At 41.4% G+C, this 26523-nt stretch overlaps 1 long non-coding RNA gene across 11 annotated transcripts in view; it reads left to right on the top strand.

The window, feature by feature from the left end:
- The window catches only part of LOC121141918, a 76609-nt gene that overhangs the window by 22686 nt on the left and 27400 nt on the right, over nucleotides 1-26523 (top strand). For 5 of the 11 annotated variants that reach the window (XR_005878879.1, XR_005878869.1, XR_005878870.1 and 2 more), the window contains 2 exons: nucleotides 18883-19122; nucleotides 22869-25316. This is a non-coding gene — a long non-coding RNA (uncharacterized LOC121141918). Of the gene's footprint in view, nucleotides 1-16590; nucleotides 16798-18882; nucleotides 19123-22471; nucleotides 22528-22868; nucleotides 25317-26523 lie in introns of those variants that run through there. The other 6 variants (XR_005878878.1, XR_005878876.1, XR_005878877.1 and 3 more) reach the window with 4 other exon arrangements.

Raw genomic sequence — 26523 nt, 5'->3', positions numbered from 1 at the left:
CTACCTCAGGAATGGTGGCACACACCTTTAATCCCAACACTAAGTAAGAAAGCAGAGACAGGCAGATGCCTGAGCTGAGACTAGCCAGATCTGCAGAGCCAATTCTAGAATAGTTAGAGCTACACTGAGAAGTCCTGAGTCAAAAAACCAAAAAGAGAAACAAAAATCAAAACAACAACAATAAAACAAAATCAAGCAAGGAAGGAAAGAAAGAAGGAAAGAAGGAAGAAAGGAAGGGAATGAAAAAATTGCTTAAGAGAATTCAAGTAAGCATTCCTAATGCATTTTGGTCCATAATGAACTGCTTTGGAGTGTGGCGGTCCCAGTTTCTTGGGCAGTTCTCTCACAGGTGAGAAGGTACCTTGGAAGTTATAATGATGTCTCTCAGAGTTTATCTGATTCAGGAATGAGGCATGGATGAGTTTAGGGTATTTTTATCTTCAAAGACAACGACATTAATTAAACGGTAAACAGTGTTTTGATCCCCCCCAAAAAAATAGAAACAAAGGAACCCAGAGTGACATCCGCCATGCTCATGAGGGTGGATAAGCCAGTCAGACAAACTTCCCAACAATGTTTTAAGGTAGATCGAAGCACAAGGCCCCAAATGTTAGCAGTGAAGGAACAAAGCCTTAGCTGAACATCGTCATCCTCGGCAGCCTGAGGAGTTTCCCCAAGCATTTAGGGACTTCAACTCAGGCCAAATCTGGATTCGTGGCTTTGACACTGAAGAGAATTGTAAAAGTTGCTCACATAAGAAAGATATCTTAATATAGGCTTAAGCATGAAGGTTAAGAGCAAGGGAACAACTTAAAAAGAAATTAAGACATGCGTGTGGAGGTGCACTGGCTTTTCAAGGGAAAATAGTCTTTCCAAGTGGGAATTTTTATATAGTATAGTTTTTGTCTTAAACTAGGGCAGTAAAAGGTAGGCATGGTGGCAAAGCCATTAATCCCAGCACTCTCGAGGCAGAGGAAGGTGGGTCTCTGTGAGTTTGAGGCCAGCCTGGTCTACAGGGTGAGTGCCAGGACAGGCTCCAAAGCAATACAGAGAAACCCTGTCTCGAAAAACCAAAAAAATACAAACAAAAAAGGGGGAGCATTAAAATATTCTCTTTGATACAGAGTTTTGTCCTGTTAGCCAGTAAAGAACGAAAATGAAAAATTCAGAGACAGATCACAGAGCTGCTCTCGTGCTTTATCTTTAGCTCAGCCAGTCCCTCTAACCTTTTAAAATCTCTTTCACACAATACATCCCAACCACAGGTTCCCCTCCCTCCACTCCTCCCAGTTCCCTTCCCACACATTTCCCCTCTCCTTCAGATCTACTCCTCCTCCATTTCCCTTTAGAAAAGAGCAGAGCCTGCAGGCATATCAACAGAACATGACATCACAGTTTATAATAAGAGTGGGCACAAACCCTCATATCAAGGCCGGAAGAGGCAGCTCAATAGGAGGAAAAGGGTCTCAAGAGTAGGCAAAAGAGTCAGAGACACCCCTACTTCCCCTGTTAGGAGTCCCACAAAGACATCAAGCTAGCAACCATAAAATATTTTCATATTTGCACAGGACCTAGACAGTCCCGTGCAGACTCCTTAATTACCACCTCAGTCTCTTTGAGCCCCTATGGGCCCAGCTCAGTTGACTCTGTGGGTCATGTTCTCCTGGTGTCCTCAACCTCTTTGACTCCTACAGTTCTTCTTCTTCCTCTTTCAAGAGATTCTCCAAGCTCTAAGGGAAGGGACCTAGTGAGATCTCGAATTTGGATTCTCTCTCCACCTTCATGTATATCTGGGCATCACCTGCATTCTCGGTGTCCCAGAAGGTCAGAAGATGGTATCCAATCCCCTACAACTGGTGTTTGTGAATGGTTGTGAGCCACTGTGAGGATGTTGGAACTTAAACCTTGCCCCTCTGCAAAAATGGCAAGGGTCCCTAACAACTGAACCATTTCTCCAGCTATTCATTTTTGCCGTAATACTTACAAGTTGAATGAAAATATTTATCAAACATAAAATCAACTGGAATAACAAATATTTGTTTTCTTTTTTCCAAATATTTTCTAATTCTTTAGATAGGATTTGGGAGGAATTTACAGAAAAAGACTGCTAGCAAATTAACAAACTAAATGGTCAGAGACTAAAATGTCTTCAGAGGGCTGGAAGCAAATAGATGACAGCAACAACAACAACAAAAAACTCCAGATCAGAATAGTCAGAAACTAAGATACTTTAAAGCCAACCAACAAAATGAATGCTGTAAAGTAAACCCCAACCCAGGAGATATTTACTAAATAGAATTCTAAACAATTAGCTCAGAGTAAACAGCCAGTGGACTCCTGAACAAACTCATGGAGATCTGCGTGCCCCAAATACTTACCAAATCTACCCTAGGAAATAATGTCAGACCCTGTGGACAAGGGGCCCATGATGCTGTTACATGCCTCCAGTGCATGTGACTTTTTTTGGTGAACTGTAGATCATTCTTGGCACTCTGTGGTGGCCACCATAGCTTTCAAAGCAAAAACAGATCTCTTAGCTCCCTACCTCCCTACGTCCCTCCCTCCCTCCCTCCCTTTGTTCATTTGTTTCTTTCCTTCTTCCTTCCTTTCTTTTCTTCTTTGATTAGTTTTGAAACTCTGCCTCACTAGGAAGCCCTGGCTAACATGTAACTTGCCTTAATCCTCCCACTGCTTTTTTTCCGAGTGCTGTGATTTCAGACCTATAATCCCATGTTCAGCTTGATTGTCAGTAGAAGTGCCTAGTTAGGTAAGACATCTCAAACTAAATTGGTCCAAATTGGTGTTTTTATTTTTATTTCATTTTTTTCTCAAACTGGTATTTTTAAAGGTTAGGAATAGTAGGGAATTTATTTTAATAAGATGAAATAATTTCAATTTGTATCAGATAAAATATGAGTTAAAGGGAACACTGAATTAATTCATATGACTGAATGAAAATTTGTCTTTAATACTAAACAACCCATAAACTTCTAGAAAATAAATAATATAAAGATACTACATAATACAAGGAAGACTTCTTTGATGGTTTGATTCTAAGCAAATTAAGTTTTGTCAGTGGACAGACACTTCACAACCCAGAATCTTTGGAGACTCAAGGATATAACAAGTAAATATTTTATTTCACTCCAGAGTCTGGCTACATAGAATATTTTAAACATATTTTCTAGGCTGTCAACCAGGTTTTAGCTTCCCCAAGTCATGTGGAGATAAAGTTCCTCAATCCATTTTTAGGGTACTCTATTAGCCATTAGCTTCCTTTGTTGTGACAACACCAAATTAATCATTCCATGCAACTTCCACTGGTCTATATACCGTATTGAAAGTCACACATATGTTACAATACACATTTATGGGGCAAACCCCCAGATGTAGAAGTCCCAAAAGTCTAGAGTTGGTCATAAGTCCAGGATACAGAGATGAGTAAAGGTGTCATTTAGAAGAAGGTGATTTACTTTATGTGTACATTGTAAAGAAGAGCTTTGGTGGTTTTCAAGAAAATGGCCTCTAAAGGGAGTGGCACAATGAGGAGGTGTGGCCTTGCTGGAGGAAGTGTATCACTGTGAGGGTGGGTTCAGAGGTCTCTTTTGCTCAAGCTTCCCTTGGTGTGACTGTCAGTTGACTTCCTGTTGCCTGTAAGATGTAGCATTCAGCTAGCTCCAGCAACACGTCTGCCTGTACACTGCCATGCTCCCCATCATGATTTCAATTGACTGAACCTCTGAAACTGTAAGCGAGCCACCCAATTAAATGTTTTCTTTATAAGAGTTGCTGTGGCCATGGAGTCTCTTCGGAGCAAGAGAAAACCTAAGATAGAAGCCAATACAGGAGTCCCCCCAACTCCAACTTCATCTTGGGCTTGAGACAATGAGTAAAGGAGAATGGTTTTCTTACCCGGTGACGGCTATTTGCATGGCCGCATATGTGTGGATTTGTGTAGTCTTGGCATCTGAAGAGAATAATCTTCTGAAACTCAATCCTAACTCTCAGGAGCGACTTTTATTTAAGAGGGGGGAGCAGGGTGCTGGTGAAAGAGAGCCACATTGGCAATAGTCCTGTTGAGGTCTGCCCTGAAAAGGAAACAGAACTACTTCTTAGCAATGAAATGGCTGTTCTCTATTTTGCAAACTTGCAATATTCTGCGCAGTGCCTATTACTGTCCAAGGAGGAAGAAGCCAAAGACAATAACATTTTAGTAACACTAGGTCATATAAATTTATTGACATCGTGCATATGGGATGAAATGTGTGAACTTATTAAAGATAATTGAAGTCACATGCCAAATATGGAAGTAGGGCTCATTGTTTTTAATTTGACCAAGTCCCATTAAACACCAAAAGTCCTTCACAATTAACTCCATTATTAATACAATGACTATTGTATTTACTGGTTTTTTGGTACATAATAAAATGTTCTATAATATAAAAAATTAAATGTAAAGTTTTCACAGTGTATTTACATGTTAAATTTATTACTGTTATATTTATGTTTATTATTATTATTGTGTGTCTAATGTGTGAGTTTGAATGTGGGTGCATGTGTCTCGTAGGGAGACAAGGACAGTTTCACGACTCAGTTCTCTTCTTCCACGATGAAACCTTGTTTCAAAGAGACTACTATGCCCTCAAACTGACCCAGTAACAGTCATATTGAACCAATGTATTTTAAATGGAAGTAATATGACCTATGTTTAAAATTTCTTATTGCAAACCTCCACTTGACTCTTTTGTTAGCGAATGATCCCAAGTTACTTTGACATAAAACTAGTTTAAAATAATGTATCCATACTTAAAGACCATGCCTTAAACTAACTCATGCTTCATTGTGGTTTCTGTATTAGTTGGAGAACAATGTTATGAAATCTTTGGCACTTGGGTTTTGAAGTCATTGGTCATCAGTTTGCGGAATCTAGTTCAAAAGAATTTAATCTCCAATCACAGCACAAAAATAAATGACACCAAAGGGATATCCCTCTGTAACAATAAAATCCACACCTTCACACTCGGGGGAAAGCACATTTTGTTTTCTTCCCCTGAAATACAGCAAATTCTTATTAAGACAACACTCGAAAATGCCAGTATTCAGTCTTGATTACCTTGACATTGTCGGATAAGCTCACTTATCTTTTGGCTCCAGCGACAGACACCACGTGTTTCTTCCCCTATCCACGCCCCTGCTCTTAGACTTAGTGGCAGGATACTCTGACCCTTATGACTAAGTTCTGGGCATTTTGACCTTCGTAACCTGACCTAAAGCAAGTGTACTTTTGACCTTTGCATCCCAATCACTCAGGACACTTTTGAGTCACTTCAAATTAGAGTCCTGAGATCTGCTTTAAGGTCTGGGAGCGTGGTCTCTTTGGACACCAGGTGGAGAGTCTCCTTGGGTGACTAAAAACACTCTGTACCCATCAATTTCCAATCCAAAAAAACCAGTTGATTGATCTGGATACAATTTTGGCTTTTCAAAGTTCTCCCCCTGCAGGAGTTTCTGCTGTGCTGGGAGTAGAGGACTTGTTTAAAGGTGTAAGCAAAGCCAGCAGGAAGTCCTGCTTGATGTGCCTGGAGCTCAGATATGCAAATTCTGGAAGTGGGAAAGGGCTGGAAAACTGCTTACTCTCTTCCCTGTCGGGACTGGCCTCTAACTCATTTCTGCACCATTTTCAAGGGGAGCAGGTTTTCTGCTTGTTTGGACTTAGGAAGAGGCCTTTCATCAAGTGTCAATGATAACACCCCTCTAGAAGAATTGCCAAAGCAGAACTATTTACCATCTGCACATTAGCAAGTGTAAGGAACGGTCTCCCAGCTATCCTTGTGAAGTTCCTGGGTTGCTGCTGGCCTTCCTTTCTGCCTTCAGTTTATTCCTACTTCAAAAGACCCTACCAACAAACTCATTGAATGCTTATTACAGTGTGTTCTATGACGGCACAGATTTCATAGGTGTCTCAGGAGATGCTAATTTCCAGCAACCCACCATCCTCACCGTTAGTTATCAGCATTGCTATTTTCTCCCCTCCTTCTCCAGGTTTCTGTGTTATTTGTGTATTCTGGGTACAGTTACTTTTGCCTCAACTACTTCCCCCCTTTGCTATGAATTGTCATTTTCATTACAAACTATATTTTAAAGCCCACTTCCTCCAGAACTTCTGCTACAGTGCGACCATGGAACAGTGGGAAATTCCACCCCATTGTATTTGCCACCTTCATTAATATTGATGGCAACAATAATAATGACTACTTTCAAGTTCTACTAATTTACCATATCACATTTTTTCCTCAGAGTGACAATATTAAAATCATTTGAAGATCAGCATTAAATTCTCCTCCACACAAAAGAGGAGCTAACTACCAATTAGAGACCTTGAAATCATTGTTTACTGTTTTTCTTAGGGTAGACCTGGCACGGTCAAGAAACAAACAGAACTCTATAATGAAACATGTCAGATAGACCCTGAGGATGTCATGTTCTCTGAAATAGCCAAGCACCTATTGTTCAAGACATCTGGTGTTTATAGAACCTTTACTGTAGATGTTATTAGAAGCAAAAGAACAGAGAATTCCATCATGACTTTGAAACAAGAAATGGAGGAGATGAAATAGTAATACCTAGCAAGGAACAGATTGGGAGTATGGAGAGGCACCATTACAACACCCAGAACACATCCATCAGCCTTATGCTGAGGAGGGTCAGTGTTGTTATTATATACAAATGGGACATTTTTCTGTGTACAAGGCCAGTGTGAAAAGAAAGGCTTAAGGAAGGAGATTTGAGTTTTAAAATACTATGAAAAAAAGAAAAAGAGAAAGAGAGAGAAGGGGAAAGATATAAAGAAAACAATAAAGGAAGGGAAAAGTCAGGAGTTGGATTAGAAATTCTGCAAAAGAAACAGTGTGGGCGTGTTTCTACATCTGTCATAGAAATACTCTCCCTTCTCGCTCATGAAAAGGATGGGTGGTCTCAAAGATATTTATAACCATGTAGATTGGGGCTCATGCTGTTTTAATTGCTTGAAAAGATTGGGTGGCCCTCTGTGGTTCATGATTAGCAATGAGACTGGGAAAGATGCAAGCGTAGCATTGTAAAATGTTCTCCAACAATCATCCTCACATGGGATGTAGGTGACTTTGGCATTCTGGGCCCTAGAAGGCATAACTGTAAAACATGTGCCAATTGTCTTATACTCTAGGCTCTCAGACTAGTTATATCTGGTCATCAAATTTAGGAGATTAGGGAAAATGAAACTTGTTTTAAATCCAAGTTTATTCATCTAAGATATTGCCTATATCAACTGAAAGAAATAAAATAAAACATCTCATCTGTATTATATCTTCAAAAGTTTAAAATTCAATTAATAATTCCAAGTATGCACTGAGTTCTCCTGCTTAGTTCCTACTGAAGGTGCTTGAGTTCAGATACCTGCTGCATAGCTAACTAGCAGTGGGAACTGGAGAACTTGATGGAAATTCTGGCCTCCATGTCTCCCTCTAGAAGGTATGGACACATGTAACATCTACTCATAGCCATTTGAGAACAAGTATGTTCTGATGTGCCAAGCTCTTGGCTTAGTGATGGATTATAGGAAGTCTCATTAAATCCTCACTATTGCATCTTTTGTTTTTGTGTCTGTACAAATCTTTTTTAAAATAATTTTATGATTTAAGAGATTGGCCACATGGCGCAATGGGTAAAGGCACTGGTCGCCAAACCTGACAACTTGAGTTTTATCCCCTTGACCCATAGCAGAATGACTTCTACAAGTTGTCCCCTGGCCTTCACATACTTGCTCTGCTGGGTATGTGCAAATCATTCAAAAAAAGAGTATTATGATTTGTAGAAGACATGCCCTTTGTGTGTGTATAACATTAAAATAATGTTAGATTAATGTGCTCAGTTGTTTAATAACTGTGCGATGGTACAGATATTTGAATCTTTTATATTTAACTTATCCTCTATGATGTAGCTACCTAGCTAGTTATCATCTATCTATTCTACAGTGTATGTTTGTATTCTTCCAAGTCCACATGATGAAACTTAATTTTTACTATACTGGTACTAAGAGGTTGGACTTCATTAAGTAATTGAGTCATTAGGGCAGTTTTCATTAATGAAATGTGTGCCCTTATAAAAAGTCTGAATGGTATTTGTTTTTTTCCCATATAGCGTCATATAAGAGGTACTATCTATGAAGCAAAACATGACCCAGACTCCAAATCAGCTGTCACATTTCTGTTCATATGCTACTTAACAGAATATAGAAACAGAAAGACGAGTATATAATACATACATCATATGTGTAGTTCTATTCAGAAGTTTTTAATTGTCTTGCCCATTTATTTAAGATCATGACAGAATCAGTAAGTACACACACACACACACACACACTTCTCTCTCCCCCATCCTCCTCCTATTTAAGTTGCAGCATATATAGGAAGATGGGAGGGGCTACCATTACACCATTAGAATTTAATGTGTATACACAAACATTAAAGACAGCATTTGTCAGCAAATCATCCTACCTGCCATCTACAGATTAACTGCAACTTCCAACCAGCCACAAAAACTGGGAATGGCCATGGTCCTTCACTTTTGACTTACCTCTTGTGTTGTTCTTGTGAGCATCGAAGCCCAGGAGCAAATGTCCTTGCTCCTTTAACAAGTTTTCAGGAATGCCAATGTTTCCTTATGCTCTGCTTTGCGATTTCTGGCTGGAACCTAAGCATTCTACGTCTTCATATTAACCTTCTCTTGTTATAAACTTGTATAAGTCATGCTTATGGCATGGCCTTTTGGGCCCAGGCAATTGAGGAGACTGAGGCAGGAGAATCAATAGTTCCAGGCTTGCCTGGGCCACAGAGTCAAGTTCAAAGCCAGTCAGAGAAGTAGTCAGCCTTTATCTAAAAAGAAAGAATGAAAGAATCAAATGAAGGAGGAATGGGAGGAAAGAAAGAAGAAGGAAGGAACAAAGGAAGGAGGAAAGAAGGAAGGGGGAGGGGATTGGGGCCTCGTGGGGGTGAGATGAGCCAGTGTGAGCACAGATCACCATTACAACATAAACGGGAAGAGCTGTGTGATACCATGCCTTTATCCCAACAGTAGAGAGATGGAAACGGAATTCTGAAAGCAAGCTGACCATCTAAACTAGATAAATTGGTGAATCCTGGGTCTCAATGAGAGTTCCTCCCTCAGTATATAAGCTATTGGGCAAGAGAGTGATCAAGGAAGACATCACCACCCTCAGTAACCCATGTGCATGCACACGCGTGAATGAGCACACACGTCTGCATATTCTTTTATGCACACCACACAACACACACATATACACACAGGCAGACAGGAGAGAAGGGGAGAGAGGGGGGGAGTGTGGGGAGGGGAGGGGGGGAGAGAAAACTGGAGATTTAACTTGGAGGTAGAGCACTTGCCTGGCATGTGGGAGGTTCTATGTTCAGTTCCCAGTGCTGCAAAAGATGGGGGTCAGGTTAATCGCTTATCTCCCTTAAAACCCTCCCTCTACCATTTTTATAGGGGCTTATAACAATGTTGATCCAGTGGCATATTCATTTTTTCTGTTAAAGACCAAAAGGAATTGTTTTTTTGTCACCCCTCAGGGGTGGTTGCCTGGGCCAAGTTGAATTTATGTTACTGCATGCTTTTGTCTCTGGCTCATCTCCTCCGGAAACACTCCCAAGATGAATATTTGCCTCTAAGGTCTTCCTCTGGCATGTAGTACAGCTTGGACCCCCCGCACTCTGAAACAAAGCCTTTTCCACAAAAGCCTTTGACTTTCAAAAAGGGTGGACTTTTTATGTGTCTCATGAATATGGTCTAACTGCTCCAAACTCTTCTCTCTGACCTTTGTCCTATTTAGTGGAGTTCAATTGTCTCTCACGTTCATTTAAGCTAATGATAGAAGCATTAAGCAAAAACTGAAAAAAAAAAGAACAAAGGGATTCATCATGGAAATGTACTCAGCTATAAAAATCTGTACGCCAAAATGTTGTTCACATTTATGAAAGTCATTGCCTCTGATATTGGCTGTTTTATATAAATAGGTGCGAGGAGGACTCTAGCAACTACTAAATGAAGTTGGGGTGCTGGAGGTGGGAGCAGTGGTCCATCCTTTACTTTGGGGGACATCATGGAGGTGCGCTGAACACTGCTGAGGGCCTCCTTCTAAGAAGTATTCAGCCAGGATATACGAGCTTCTTGTGCCTGCTACAGCAAATGACCCACATACGTGAGGTCTTTGAAAAAATATCATTCACTTACTGTGGCAGAGGCAGAAGTCTGAAATCACAGTATTGATGGTGCATTTGTGGCAAGGCCTGTAGGGAAAACCTGTTCTGTGATTCTGGAAGTTTCTGGAGCCTTCTCTGATATTCCAGTCTTTGCCCCTGTGTTCCCAGCATCTGTCTTCTGCTCTTCCTGTCTGGTGGATGATTATATTTAGGGTCCACATGTATAATTCAGGGAAGCTCTTACTCTAACATCCCCAAGTCACATCTTCTGCCATGGAAGGTGGTATTTGCTCTTTTTCTACTTAAAGTCATAGTCACTGGCTGTCCAGATGAGAGCCTGGTGCATTTGTTTAGGGGCTACCATCATTTAGTTCACTCTGAAGCAGGAGGAATTATTCTAGAGCTGAGCTTCTCCTAATTTACAGTCGGAGGGCACTTAAACCTCTGCCTCCACTCTCATTCCAAGAGCCTTAACCTTCACTTCCCATGCCTAAATTCCCCATTCCCCTTATTGGTAATGAATGCTAGCCCTGCTGGCTGTCACCAGCAGCCAAGTGCATTACAGGAACCATGGATTTTAAAACAACATTTAATAGGATTTCTAACAGGTTCACAAGATGGAATTTTCTTTCTCGTGGGAAGTACATGGAGGCCAATATCTATGCTTAGAGTCATCCAGGTACAATCAGTTAAAGATGTGCACAGTCCCAGAGAATCTGTGCTAGGCTTCTACATTGTTTTTGATATGCCAAGAAGACAATGTATATGTTCATTTCCAATATTCCTAACCATGAAGTTCCTAGTCAGGATTCCCTGGGGTACATTTGGAAAATTATAGTCTAGAAGGAATTTCCATAAGAACATCCATCAAATTCCTGAGTTTTTCTTTGGTTGGTCAACAATGACTCCGTGATCCTCTTTACATTTATAGCTTATCATTTTCTCCTAATTTTAAGAGTTAGTACAAGGAAGCAAGTTGTCCTCTGACTTAACAGGTTCCCTCTAGATTCTATCATATCTTCATTTCTCTTGGGAAATACATGGAAGTCAGTATCTAGGCTTAATCGCATCCACATATTATCAATTAAACATATGCACAGTCCAAGAAAAACTCAGCTTCTATAGTTTTGTTGGTTCAGTCTGACTGGAAAGCCAAGATTGCTTATAAGAACCTCATGTGTATAGACTGAAATATCTGAAAGAGAGCACTACACCAACACCCCTAAATCAATCAGTCTATCTATCTATCTATCTATCTATCTATCTATCTATCTATCTATCTATGATCTATCATCTATCATCTATCTATCTACCTACCTATCTATCTGAGTCTGGCAAGAACACTGCTTTATTTTACCACAATGGTTTGAAATATTCTTAGGTCTTCAAGTTCTCTCTCATTAAAAAAAAGGTTTTTTATAATAAATAATACTTTCTTTCATCTGGTGAGTCAATAAAAATTGAATTGAGATTTCTATTTTCAGTTTCTGGAACAGGCAGCATGAGAGAGTATGTGTATGATATTAAACACTTGAGGTATATGTTAGAACAATAAGGTAGAGAGAAAGTTGAGAAAGTTTTAACAAAGGAATATTGACACTCAGTCGCAGAGTTTGAATAGAAGTTCATTGACTAAGAGAGATGACTTAGAATAGAAAAAAAGCCCAACAGAATGCATAAGTGAGTCAGTATATTGTATCTGGACCAATGCAGATCAACCTGGAAAAACAGAGGGGGTAGAAAAGTCACCAGTCGTCATTGGAAGGGGTTTCTTATTGTCTTACCAAGACGTCTGACCTAATTTTAGAGGAAATCAGAGATCTTTGCAGAGTTTTCACAAGAGTGCCATCTTGAGATTCTAACCTTAGAAGGTGAATTCTCTAAGTGAGCACATGGCAAGTTTCCTTTTAATACAGGAGCCTGTGGGCTGGGGAGGTGGCTCAGCCTGCGAGGTACTTGCAGTACAAGTCTGCACACTAGAGCTCAGATCCTCAGGGTCTATAGAAAAGACAAGGGTGTGGCAGCCCATCTGTAACTCCATCCCATAGGAGGCAGAGGCAGGATCCCCAGAGCAAGGCGGCATTTTATCTGTTCAAAGCGACTTGGCTCCAGAGAGAGAACTTCTGTCAGTGTATAAGGTGGAGAGTGATACAGGAGGATATCGCCTGTACACACACACACACACACACACACACACACACAGAGAGAGAGAGAGAGAGAGAGAGACAGAGACAGAGACAGAGACAGAGCAAAAAAATGGAAAAAATGCTTAGGCAGCTCCAGGGAAACAGAGTTTTATTTAACTACCTTTTTAATTGTAAAGAGACTGTAAACCGAGGCAGAACCTCTGTGATAGAACTCTCAGGTTTGGTTTGCTTTCCCTTGAGCGTCACTGGTAACTTTGCAAATGAGGGAGGGGCAGGTGTTGACCCCCACACTTCTGTCTTAGTGTGTAGCAGAGGTGATAGGAGGGAAAAAGCAAGACCAGCTACTGCTTTGGGGCGTGTCTGTGGATGGAGACAGGTGCGGAAGCCTCTGCTGTGTTCCGGAAGGTGGCTTTACATGCTACAGATTGTGCCAAGTCTATTTGCTGTTGCTCTGCGTCAACGCCGCAGACCAGATAAATGATGAAGATGAAAGGCAGGCTTCCTAATCCTGTGTGCATGGAGAAGTCAGAGTCACTCTGATGTTGCAGAGGATATGGGAGGGCTAGGAGAGCCGTGGCAAAGCTGGCCGTCCCACTTCTGCACACTCAGAAGGGCAGCCACCATCATGTAGTCCTTAGCCAATTTACCTTACGCTAGAAACACAGCACACGCACACGCTCACGCTCACGCACATGCTCACGCACACACGCAAACACTCACGCTCACACACTTACGCTCACACGCTCACACACTCACAGTCCTGTAAGGGAATTACTTCAACCTTGCTGCCTTTGTCAAATCATTGCTTGTGCTTGACACGTGTGTTCGTTTGCAGCTGACAATGTGCCAGTTCAGCTCAGCCACAGCTCGCAGAGGGCACAGCCTTGTCTCACACACTTTTGAGTGTCCAGTGTGTGGAACAGTGGTTCACACCTGGAGCTGTTCGGGGTATTTATTCGGTTTCCCTGAATTAATTGAATTGCCTAAACAATCTGTCCTCTGTCTAACAGTGTCAGATAGCACAGTTGGCGGCTCCCTAATGCCGGTGGTAAGTCGCCTATACTGCTACTACCCCAAATGCTTTGATCTTAAGTTTCTGATGAATTCTCAGATGCTCGCCATCTGGCTCCAGTGACTCATGGAAATGTAATGTCTTGAGTTGTATTCGCCACCTGTTGTTTCTTTTTTCGTATTTGTACTGGTGAATCATATTTGCTTTCAATGAAAAGCAGTTCTTTAGTAAAAATGCCACATTTACCCTGTCAGTGATGATCACTGAGTGATACAGAACAGCCATCCAACCTCTGTTGATCCTTAAATGTTCCTGGTCTCCCAAATGACACATGGCTCTTTTTAGATCCTCCCCTCTGGCAGGTGTCTCTTTAAGCCTTTGTATTGTTCTTATAAGTGACCGGTTTCTGCTACAGGTTTTACCTGGATTGCTAGAGTTCTTTCTGGTAGGGTCAGATAATACTTTAAGGTTGGGAGAAACCCTCTTGTATTTAAGTAGTATTCATTTCTGTTACCATATGTCAATACTGTTAGTTATCCCCTGCATACGCTATCTTGCTTATGAACATTTATGCGTTTTGTTTGTTTGGCTGGCTTTTGAGACAGTATGTCCTGGAGGCCAGGGTGACTTTGAACATGCTATGTAGCCAAGGATTATCCTAAACACCTGCTCCTTCTGCCTCTACCTCCAAAGTGTGAGCAATCCACCACGCCCATTTATGATTTCAGTGCTTTCTGTACAGTGGTACCCAAGATGGTTTTCTATTTCCATGAACACAACAGCTGCAGGGTATACAAAAAAGGAACCCAGACATTGTTGCGCATGCCTGTCAGGATGCTTTTGCTACAGATATCAGGCACCCATCTCAAACTTGACAAATGATAAAGAGGGTTGGGCATTGTGATTCTCACCTCAAATTCAGCATTTGAGAAGTTAAGTAGGAGGATCACTAGAAGCCAAGGGCAGGGCCGGGCAGTGGTGGCACACGCCTTTAATCCCAGCACTCGGGAGCCAGAGGCAGGCGGATCTCTGTGAGTTTGAGGCCGGGTTGGACCAATAGCCTCCAAAACAATATAGAGAAACCCTGTCTCGTAAAAACCAAAAAAAAAAAAAAAAAAAAGAAGCCAAGGGCAGTCTGAGTTACACAGGCCAACCTGGGCTACAGAGTATGGGAGACCCTGTTTCAAAACATTATCAACAGATGAACAAAGAAGTTGTATTTTTCTCAGACCAGGGAGGTAATGAGATAGGAATTTCCTTGATTATTTCTTCATGGTTTTCATGGTTGGCTTCATTTGTCCTAGCTTCTTCATCCTTTGGCTTGCCTTTTTATAATCCCATGACAGCTGTCATTTACATTTTGGCTTGCTATAGACATAGCACCAAATTTCTAAGCTTTGTTCCACTTGGGTCTCTTAGAGTGGCAAATACATTTCTGAGTTGTCCTTCCTGAGTATCACACAGGGAGGCAGAATTGAATGACTGCTGTGAAGGAAAGGCTGGCATCTCTTCATGCTTGTCACTAAGTCTTCTGTGGCCTTCCCTATAGGGAGAAAGGAGTGGTTAGCACTATGGATACGTAGAATTTCTCCCTACTCTTCCCTATTGGCATCAGGCCAAGCAAGGTACATTTTCCAATATCTTTAATATCAAAGTTACCTCTTTCCCTCTCTCTCTCTCTCTCTCTTTCTCTCTCTCTCTCTCTTTGTATCTCTCTCTGTCTCTCTCACACACACTAACACACATATGCTGTGTCATTTTACTGTTATGTTTATCCTATTTCTTTGTTATCAATGGCAAGATGAGGGCAAGTCACATTTTGCACCTGTTACTAATGTCCACCAGAAACTATGGGATGCACTTCACAAGAGGAAGTCGATGACTGTTGACCGTCACCTCTAGTTTATACTGATTATGTAGACTTGGGATAAAGTAATCTTATGGGTATATGGTATATAGCCATAATGCAGTTTTGAATATGGTGATTATCCAGAATTCACGCTGAAGTTTAACCCCCATTTTTGAAGTTGTAAAGGGTTGGAAATGGTGATGGGGCTTTTGGGAAGGGGTTAGCATTTGACATGCTCATTAGAATAGTGACTGAACTCTGCTGGCTTTAGTAAAAAGAGGAGAGGCGGGGGAGAGAGGCGCAGGTTCAGTCCCTAATTCTTCCCATCTGAGTCTCTGTACTCTGCTGGCAAGTGTTGCAGAGTATTATTTTAACTACGCAAAGGCATGCTACATTTGTTTATGGTATGGAATATTAATTCAATTGTATAACGTGTGTTACATTTGTTTATGCTGCATTTGTTTAGCGATGTAAATGTGTGTGTTTAATTATGTAAAGATGTGTTGCGTTTGTTTCACCTTGCCTGCCTAAGACACCTGATTTGTCTAATAAAGAGCTAAATAGCCAATAAAGAGGAAGAACAATGATAGGTGGGACTGGTGGGCAGAGAGAATGAATACGGGGAAAGAAGAAATGAAGGGGAGAATGAGGGAGAAAAGGAGGGATACACCCAGGGCAAGAAGCCAGGCAGCCACCAGACAGACAGACATAAGCAGCAGTGAAAGGTATACAGGAGGAAAGCAAGAAAGTAAAAACAAAACAAAAAAACAAGGCAAAAGGTAGATAAAAAGAAACAGGGTAATTTAAGTTAAAAGAGCTAGCCAGAAAGGAGCTTAAGCTAGGCCGAGCATTTGTAACTAATAAGTCTTTGTGTCCTGATTTGGGAGCTGGTCGGTGGCCCAAAGGAAAAAGCCTGGTGCAGGCAAGGTCATAGATGTGACTGCTAAACCATAAGCCAAGACAACATTGTTGTCTTTATAAATTAGCCAGCCTCAGGCATTACACAACGCTAACAAAAGCAGATTAATACAAGCCCTGACTTAAGCTTTGCTTCTTGAGCAAGCAATCCATTAATCAATGAAGACATACTAAGTCCTCCTGTGTGGCAGGCACTTGGTGGGATATGTGGAGAAAACTGAAAGCAATAGGATGTAAAAAAGTGTCACACTAAAATACCTCAATGCAAACATCTAGTTCTCCAGTCTTTGTCCTCCTTCCTGCTGCATTTAGAATCCTTATGCTTTGAGATTGGTTTTTGCAGGATCTCAGTGAGGCAGTGTCTGTGCCTCCCTGTCTGTGACATTCTCATCGCTTTCTTTTACTCATCAGAGCAACAACCCAGTCAGAGTGGAGCATCCGCTGTGTCCAAGGACTCCACAGTTTAATAAAATTCCAGTAACAAATGTAGTGATGATGATTCCAGGATAGAAGTCAGTGTCACTCAACCAAAAGATCCCAGTCAGGAGTCAAGAAAGGTTTCCTGGTTTGGGGAATGCTTATGAATCTTAAACAGATACAAAATCAAGTAAAAATCAGGTATGTATAAGATCATTTCTTTGGGAAAGGACCCCTGAGTCCAGAGGCTTCCCAAAGCTGTTAGAGACATATAAGTACCTCCCTCTAAGTGCATTATTTAGTACAAGTGAGAGAGTGCCACAAGCAGCCTGACTTTCTATCTTCTGAATGATGAAGAGATATAGATAAAGATTTTCATAATCTATAAGTCACAAATTGACACTGAGGAGAATAACTTTCCTCTTGAATATTTTCTAGCCAACACTAGAAAAGGCTGAGAAGTAATTATTTGGCCCAGTAGGAAGACCCACCACTCTCCAGGGCCAGGTCTATGTAAGGGGAAGTAGGTTAAAGTGATTTCTTGCCTGGAGTGACATGAAAGGATCTCTCTGAAAAGCACGTTCCCAGTGGGGTCTCCATCCCTTTCTACCTGGCTACAGTTCCTCAGTACTAACTCACTAACTACCAAGGTCAGCGAAAGTGGGGCATTGTCTTCAATAGGAATCCTCAGCGATGATGCAGCCAGCCTGAAGAGCTCATTAGCCTAGATTAGCTCATTATCTTTGAGATGAACTCCGGAGGAGTTTCAGTTCAGTGCAGAAAAGAGGATGAGATCACAGGGTGCACCTCTGGGCAGGCAGGGCATGCAGGGCAACGAAGGGACAATGGGGCTCCAACGGGAGAGAATGGTTTGCGGTATCAATACTACCATCTCTCCTATGTCGTTTAAGGCCTGAGATTCTACCTCTGTTTCATCTCTTTAAATGTTTCCCCTTTTGTGGTGGCAGAATAAGCTCCACCACTACTCAGAGATGTCCACAACCCAATTCCCAGGAACCGGTGAATGTGTTACTTTGTATGGTAGAAAGCAGTTTCGAGATTGACTTGAATTGAGGATCTTGAAATAGGGACATGGTTGTGGATTCCCTAAGTGAGCCCAAAAATGAAAACAGTGGTTCTTGTGGGCAAAAGACGAGGTAGGAGAATAAGGAAATGAGGTGACAGAAGCATATTTGTGGCCTGAATTCAAAAAGTGTAGGCAATCTCTAGTGACTAGAAAAGGCATCCTTAGAACCGCTAGAAAGTGTCACATCTAGTATCTTGCTGTAAGCCCCACCACAGATGTCCCGTTTTGGACTTCTCCCTTCAGAAAAGAATCAGATAATACATGTATATTATTGAGCTACTTACATTTCTTGTTCTATCATGAAATATCTGACAAAAGCAACTTGAGGAAGGAAGGGTTGATTTTGGGTAACTATTCAAGGGTACAGTACATCATGGTAGCGTAGTCCTGGCAACAAGAGCATGACGTGGCTGACCCCATTGGACCAGCAGTCAGGAAGCAGACAATAGTGAATGCCCTTGTCGTTATCTTTTAATTTGGTCTAGAAACTAAGACTATGGGATGACACTGCCCATAATGAAGATGAGTCTCCCGTGTCACTTAACCCAACTTGTTACACTCTGTTCTCCACTCTCTGCTCTCTGCTCTCCACTCTCCACTCTCCCCGGAGCAGGGCTGAACTGTAGCAACTTCGCCCTAGAAACCTCCTGTGGAGCAAAGCTGCTACACTGGGCAAGCAGCCCCAGCTGGAAGACCCTCTCCTGCATGAGTGGAGCCGATTCACTAGGGAAGCCTTTCCCTGAGGCAAGGCTGTAAGCTGCTATGCTTACTATGACCTGTGGTAATCCTTGGCTCCTGAGCTCCAGGATGCCTCTCTATCTGAGCTGTGTACACTCAGTATTTTGTGGCTCCCGAGTGCCAGAATACCTGTCCCCACCCGAAACGCTTACAGGTGGTAACCTTGATATAGAAGGGATTCGGTCTAGAGTGCTTGTTTTTTGTTGTTGTTGTTTTGTTTTGTTTTTTTTGTCATCCCGTGATGGTTTTAATCTGATGATGGCCCTTTGACAATTGATTTTTTCAAGCTCCATGACCTAAATTGAATAAACTTTCATGTTTAAATAGATTACCCATACTGTACTAGAAAGTGGGGAGAGACAGAGATCTGTAGTAGATTGTCATACTTCTTTATAGGAAAAGGCCTTGAGTCCAGAGCTCATCTCTCCTACCACCATCCTCTCCTCTCTCTGGTTCCATAGGGTCACTTGGGAATAGTGTCTCAGGTTCAAACCATCAGCAGAGCCAAAAGTGAAGTGCATGCCACATCTCTCGAAAACTGAGAGCAAAGGAAGGCCCACGTCAGTGAAATCTGAAGTTTCCCACCACAAGCGTAAGGATGCAAAGCCAGCAAAAACAGAAGGGGCTACGTGCAGGAATGGAGGAAGCAGGATCTGGAATGAGACAGGGACAGCCAAGAACAACTTTGACCTGACTGAGAGGTGTGTGTGTCTGTTTGTTTTGGGTTAGACATACCGTGGATACAGTGACTCAGGTATAAGTCACAACAATCCATTCATTTTAGGACATCTTGACATAAATGTCTTAAGTTGAGGATGTAGTGAACATAGAAACGGGATCTGAGAAAAAGGATAATTACACTTTAGCATATACACATTTATTTTGTCTGAACAGTTGATAGGGGCCAGTATTATATCTGAAAATGATTATTAAAATCCACCTTAAATTCTCAGAAACTACAATAATGTGGATAATTTATCCCCCATTTGAAAGTGACACAGAACTCAACCTTTATAGAGGTCACCCAAAATGACTTGAGTTACTCTGTAAGGGCTGTATTGGAAGGTGTATTCCTATTGCTGCGATAAGTCACCATGACCAAAGCAAAGTGGCAAAAGCACAATTTATTTGTGCTTGGAAGCCTCAGGTCCATCATCCAGGGGAACTAGAGCAGGGATTCAAGGCAGGAACCTGGGGGCAGGAGCTGTTGCCCAGACCATGGAGACCTGCTTGCTTGCAGGTCTTCATGGCTTGCTCAGCCTGTTTTCTTGTAAAACCCAAGACTCACTGCCCACAGAGGGATGGGCCCCTTACGTTAATCATCGGTCAAGAAAATGCGCCATAGGTTTGCCCAAAGGATAATTTGGTAGGGACATTTTCTCAATGGAAGTTCTCTCTTCTAAAATGACTAGTTTATGTCAAGTTGGCACAAAACTAGCAAGCAGGGAAGGTTTTCTTTGAACTTAAAAAGATTTATTTTGAATTTTTAAATGTCCTGAAAGATGTATAATAACATATCTTATATAATAATTGCCCATCATACACATATATGTTCATACATACATACACACATATATGTTCATTTTAGTATTCAGAAAATTCAACCTAATTTGCTGAAGCGACATAGCAAACTGCAGCATCATGGGTGACTTTATGACTTGCTGTCTTCATATTCACAGGAATCTGAGACAGCGCACTCTGGCCAGGGAAGCAAGTAGGCCAGATCTTCACCTCTTTTTCATCTCCTCCAAGTCCATCCCTCCTCCATGGTCACCCTTAGCTTTGAGGCAGACCGCCTGCTGCAGCCTCCCTGGCCCCCATGCCAGCGGGTCATACAAGTCTTGCCCTCCCACACTTCTTGCCGTTCACTTAGCCCATCAGCAGGAATTCCATGGGAACCCACAAGCCAGGTCTGCTAGAAAAGCAAGTAGGGCCAGCAGAGCAGATGGGTGAGCTTCAGATTTTCACACTGCCTCCTTTCCTTTGTATCCAATTTCCCGGTCTCACGCCCAGCTCTGTACCGTACTAACTGCTACCTCCATTACCAGGGGAGTAAGCACATCCTGGGGGAGCACTCTGCTTTCCTTCAGTTGATGAACTACCACCCCTCCCCCCATCACCAGTCCACACCTGTTAGTCTCTACTACCTGGAATCACAGTATCCCGGGAATTGCCTGTGACCACACCTAGCAAGATCCCAGAAAAGTTTCCTACCAGGCAACACACAGCTACCACAACTTCCTAAGAACCAGAGAGAGCAACAGAACCCAAGGAACAAACTGCCACCCAACATAGACAAAAAACACATATGAGACCTAGAACCCCCCCATCCAGCATAAAACACAATAAATAACATTCAGGATAATACATCTCCACTAGATCCCAGCAACCCTACCAAAGTAGGCCCTGAGAATTGCAACATGAGTGAAACACAAGACAAAGGCCTTAAAATGCCCTCCTTTATAGATATGATAGAGGTCCTTAAAGAAGAAATGAGTACATCCTTTAAAGAAATCTACAAAAAACACGAACAGTAGATGGAAATGAATAAAACAGTTCAGGACCTGAACGTGGAAATACAATCAATAAAGAAAACACAAACTCAGGGAAATTTGGAAATGAAAAATTTAGGAATGTAAGCCTCACCCACAGAATACAGGCAGGGAAGAAAGAATCTCAGCTTTTAAAGACATGATAGAAGAAATGAATATATTAGTTGGAGAAAATGTGTGTATGGTGTGTGTGTGTGTGTGTGTGTGTGTGTGTGTGTGTGTGTGTGTGTGTGTATTCCTGGCACAAACCATCCAGAAAATCTGAGGCACTATGAAAAGACCAAACCTAAGAATAATAGGAATAGAAAATATTTGCAACAAGATCATAGATGCCTATAAAGGTACAGGAAGCATGCAGAACACTATAGACTGAACTAGACAAGAAATTCCCCTCAGCACACAATATACCAAAACACTAAACACACAGAAAAGAAAGAATATTAAATGATGCAAGAGAAATCATGAAATTTTGAGCTAAACGGAAATGAGAAATTTAGAAATAAATTAGAAAATGTCACCCTGAGTGAGGTAACCCAGACCCAGAAAGACAAATATGGCATGCACTTCATATGTGGATATTAGATGCTAAGTCAGTGACAACCAAGCTACAGTTTGTAGAACCACAAGAATTTAAGTAACAAGTAAAGGACTAGTTGAGGACAGATAGATTTCACTAGTAAATTGAAATAGTTATAGATGGATGGGGGAATTGAAATGAGGGGCCAAGTGGGGGCAGGGAGTAAGAAGTAGAGAAGGTAGGGAAAATGGAGAGAGACACTTGAATGAGACTATTTAAATGGGGACAGCAATGTTGGAACCCATATACAACTCTGCTTACATGATCAAGAACCTAGACTAGATAGCCCAGGTACTTCAGATAAAACAACTGTTCAAAAACAAATGTAGCAATAAAATGACTCATAATGATGACATTCCACTATACTTTGCCTTGTTACTCATCATCAAAGAAAGATAGGAACAAATCCAGAAACTCACAACTAGACATTATGCAGATAATAATCACTTTAAACAGGATGTCTCCACTAAATCCTTTCTGTCAAGGCTCTGGGAACCCTGAGAAAGAGGAGTCAGAATAGTATAAGAGCCAGAGAGGATGGAGGACACCAGGGAAACAAGGATACCCAGGGTCCATGCACATATGAATTCATAGAGACTGAGGCAGCAGCATGCACAGGTCTTGTACAAGTCTGTACCAGATGGGGTCCTATACCTGAAGAAGTGGACACATGTCCCCATCCCTAACCCAAAAGCCATCTCCAGTTGATAACCACTTCAAATGAAAATTCAGTTTCTTTGAACAAAGTCTCACTGGGGAAACAAACTGCCCTTAAGAGTCTACTGCATGTCCAGCAGTAGATGGCCAACAGAAAAGGAACTCTCTGGAATTATTGTAGGTCTGTTGTCTTTTGTATCTTACTTTTTATTATATATGTATATATATATATATATATATATATACATTTTTTTCTCTCATTAGACGCTATAAGTCCTTCCAGTATAGTGTTTTTATGAGATTCCTGAGAGTTAAAAAAAGTGAGTCTTTTTGTGTATATGTTTCGCGTGCCTTTTCTTAGGCTCTTTTCCTTCTTTCTGTCTGTTTTGTCCTATTCTGATGTGTTAGTTTTTGTTATATCTTATTTTAATATTATCCTTTCAAAGCTGCTTGTTTTCTAATGAGAGACAGAAAGAGAATGGATCCAGATGGGAGGGGAAATGGGGAGGGATGGGGAAATGTAGGGGGAGGGGAACCATATTAGGGAAATGTTATGTGTGTGTGGGGGGAGGTTATTTTAATAAAAGGAAACAAACAGCAGCAACAAAAAACAAAACTAGAAAAACAGGTTCCTAACTTGCCTCCTTCTTTTTCTGAGAAGTGACTGACAGAGTCTGGTGGGCGAGTGCTGAAGCCATTGCCCAGCCGAGAGGCCCACATAATCACCAAGGAGACAGATCTTGGGGCTATGCCTGGGAGGATCTTCCAGATTACTGTGTTCTCCTGCATTTTAGCACTGACTTGGATTCTGCAGAGAGTGCTAGCCAGCTCCGTTTCTGAGTACCACGAGAGCACAGCCAATCAAGGAGTGGTGGGATAGAGACCTGAGGAACACAACTGACAAGGTTTGTGACAAAATAGAAGACTCTACCAACCACGTTAACAAAAACATTGCTAGGAAATTGAACGGCTGGTCAGAGCACCAAATGCCCAATGGAGAAGGTTTGCACAGTTTCTTCAGCCTGCAGTTTCCAGTGCTCTCTTCAAGATACCTTCCTGCCAAAGAGTTAGTGAAGTTTTGTGATAAAATAGTTTTCTTAAAAATGAAATTTATTATTAACTAGTTGGTCAATTATTTTGTGTGTATGCATGGACCTGATGACAATTCCTGGGAATGGGTTCTCTCCTTCCACCATGTGGGTTCCAGGAATCAAACTCAGATCGGCAGGCTTGAACTTCATTGAGCCATCCCACTGCTGAAAATGCTGCCAGCCTCTCCTCACCGTAGGATTCCTAACTGAGCTGGAGTACATCATAGTCTTTGTTTAGATGAATCTTCACAGTGATGGCTTTCCCATGAAAACCTACACCCTCCCCATGCCCCACACATGGAAATGTATATTCCACTGGTCCCTCATTACAGGGTTCCTTTCTAAAACTGTCTTAAAGGAATTTTAGAAGAAAAATACAGCAGAGAAAAATGGAGAAGAGGCAACTTCTCCCACTCTTTTGTGATTTATGGTCCTGATTGGTTGACTTTTTTTTATCGTGTTGTTTTGAAACAGGGTCTTTATGTAGTGGCTGGCCTGGAACTCTATCCTCCTGCCTCCTCCTTCCAAGTGCTAGATCTGGAGACAGGTGACACAACTCTTGGCGACACAGCAAGAGCTTGAATTTGGCCAGTCTTTAAAATATGTGAAATATTTGCTTCAACTTACCTTTCTGAAACTATTGTCTTTGTAACTGAACTTTACAGTGACAAAAGATAAAACAGAACAGAAATACCTTAAGCCACCTTGGAGATTGAGACAAAGAACTGTGACAGTTCTTCAGGAACTGCCATGCTCTGCATGGCTCCAGGAACTGTCCTAACGGGGGGGGGTGACAAGGAACAGAAGAAATGACAAACAGACCGATCACATAGGCTGGGCTCTCTGATGGAGAAGCCAGAGCATCCCAGAATCTCAGCAGGTGTATATATACTGAACAGTGAGGTGGGTTACTGCACACAGCTGAACACGGAGACAGGTTTACACTTGGCTACTCTGGGTAGAAATGGAGCAATATTTAGGTCATAAACATCTTCGTGGAGGACAAGCTACAGTGGACATTTTCTGCACACACAGTCAGATTCTGCACTGGGATCTGAGGAAGGCTTTTCTAGCTTTCTGACTCTTACCCAGGAAAGGCCAGGCCACCGCCATGGGTTTAAGACAGTGAGGTCCTTAACAGGCCTGTGCCCTGACAACAACGCACATTCAACCAGAAATTCACTTACTCCCTCCAGGAAATGATTTAATAGTGACTAATACTTTTCAAAATTAAAATATCATGCTGTGGTTGTATTTATGTTTTCTTCACACATTAGCCTGAGCCTAAGAAATTTAAACGGAGTATTAAGTTGAATAAAATTGTCAGAGGCAACCAGTATTTTGTAATAATGAGAGATAGACGGGGGGGGGAGAGAGACAGAGACAGAGAGAGACAGACAGAGAGACAGAGAGAGAGAGAGAGAAGAGACAGCACTCTAAAAGATGAATGTTGTAGAAACCATGAGAATATGGACGACTTATTTTCTCACAATTTAAATACATTGAGTTACTTTTCCAAGGCTGGTCTCCTGAGAGGGGTAAAAATGTATTTACTTGGCTTCTATATATAGGATAACATGGAAAATGTATTCTGAGTTTGCTGAGTACCCTGCCAGAGCTTGTCTTCATAGGTCTGCTGATAATTAATCAAATTAACTAGCCTGAAGAATAACAAGCAGTTTTAAATAGCACATAATGCAATAAGTCTACAATGTTAATACATTTCTCTTGGTAACTTCCTTCCACTTCATTTTCTGGTAGTTAAGGGAAGAAATGGGAACAAGCTTTCATGTATTTTATTGTCTTTTTTAAACATTAAAAATTTTATTCGCAGATATTTTGGCACTCATCCTGAAATCCTCTGGGTTATGACTAATATTTTTAAATATATACAATAAAAGCAACAATATTTACTCTGTATTTTATTGAAGTACTTAAAATAAACCCCTTAAGACATAGACTCAGAAAGGGCTAATCACATTCCAGAACATACTCATTAAAGATGTTGTTTTGAACTCCTAACGCCTCCCAATTATTTACCAGAGGAAGTGATAACCTCATTCGTGCTCCGAAACCTATCCCAGCAGTCTGAGTTTTCTTCATTTTTGTTTCAAGTCTTTGGGTTCAAAAGCATCTCTTCTCTACCCAAGGTAGCATTCTCTGGATACAGGTCCCTCCTGAGGTACCTTCCTTCTCCACAGTCACCTCCCACACCTGAAGTTTTCTAGTGTCTGTAGAGGCTAATTTACCTCAGATTACCTTACAATAGCTGGTGGGGGTCCTAACTTACACTTAAGCACTTAATTTTTAAACTAATATTTGCTTTCATAGAGTTCTGGACATTATTCAGAGATCTACTTGAATCTTGCCTTTCTGTGTCTCAGCTGGGTGAGTGCAGACTACGCATACGGGTTTCCCTGATTAGCAATTTTCTTCTTTGAAAAGTAATACTGCTGACTGGCCTCTCACTGTTTCTTGTAATGATGAAGTAAAATGATTCCTATAGGGTACTTGGTTCAGTAACTCGTGCATAACGAGAACCCAATAAACGCTAGATGTTGCTTTTATATTCACATTACATAAGGCAAATGTATTTGTGTGTATGTGCATATGTTCTTTATGTGTGAGTGTATGTGAGGTGTGTGTTTCTCCCCTAACTCCTTAACTAAATTGTTGGAATTTTTAAGCTAAGGAAAATAAATTATTATGTAAACTCTTTCTCATATATCGAGAATTGTCCTGAATTAAATAGATACTATGCATTTTAAATTAGTGTTTTCTTTATTCTTTTGTAATATTTTTCCAAGTGATTATTAAGAAACTACCATTAGATGCCTATTCAATATAATTGTTGATTAACTTGTTACAGAACAGTGTGCATGCTTGTTTGTGTGTATTCGTTCATGCTTGAGGGCACAAATGTGTGTGCCCACGCACATGTACTTGTGTTTCATGTACATGTATGCGGAGAGCAGAGACTGATGTAGGATTGCTTCCTGGATGGCTCTACTTGAGTCAGGATCTCTGGCTGAAACCAGGGCTCGCTGGTCCAGATCATCCAGCTAGACAGTTTGCTCTGGGGATTCCCTAGGTGTGCCTTCTAAGCACTGGGGTAACACATGGGTCAGCACTCCTGCCTAGCACTTACTGGGGGCTGAGGGTCTAAACTGTGGTCTTCATACCTACACAGCAAGCACTGTATACCCTAAACCGTCTTTCCTGATT

The sequence above is a fragment of the Mesocricetus auratus genome, unplaced genomic scaffold (assembly GCF_017639785.1).
Source record: "Mesocricetus auratus isolate SY011 unplaced genomic scaffold, BCM_Maur_2.0 Super-Scaffold_100008, whole genome shotgun sequence".
NCBI lineage: Eukaryota > Metazoa > Chordata > Mammalia > Rodentia > Cricetidae > Mesocricetus > Mesocricetus auratus.
Note: the sequence above shows the minus strand (reverse complement) of the source record. Positions and strands in the feature narration are given on the sequence as shown.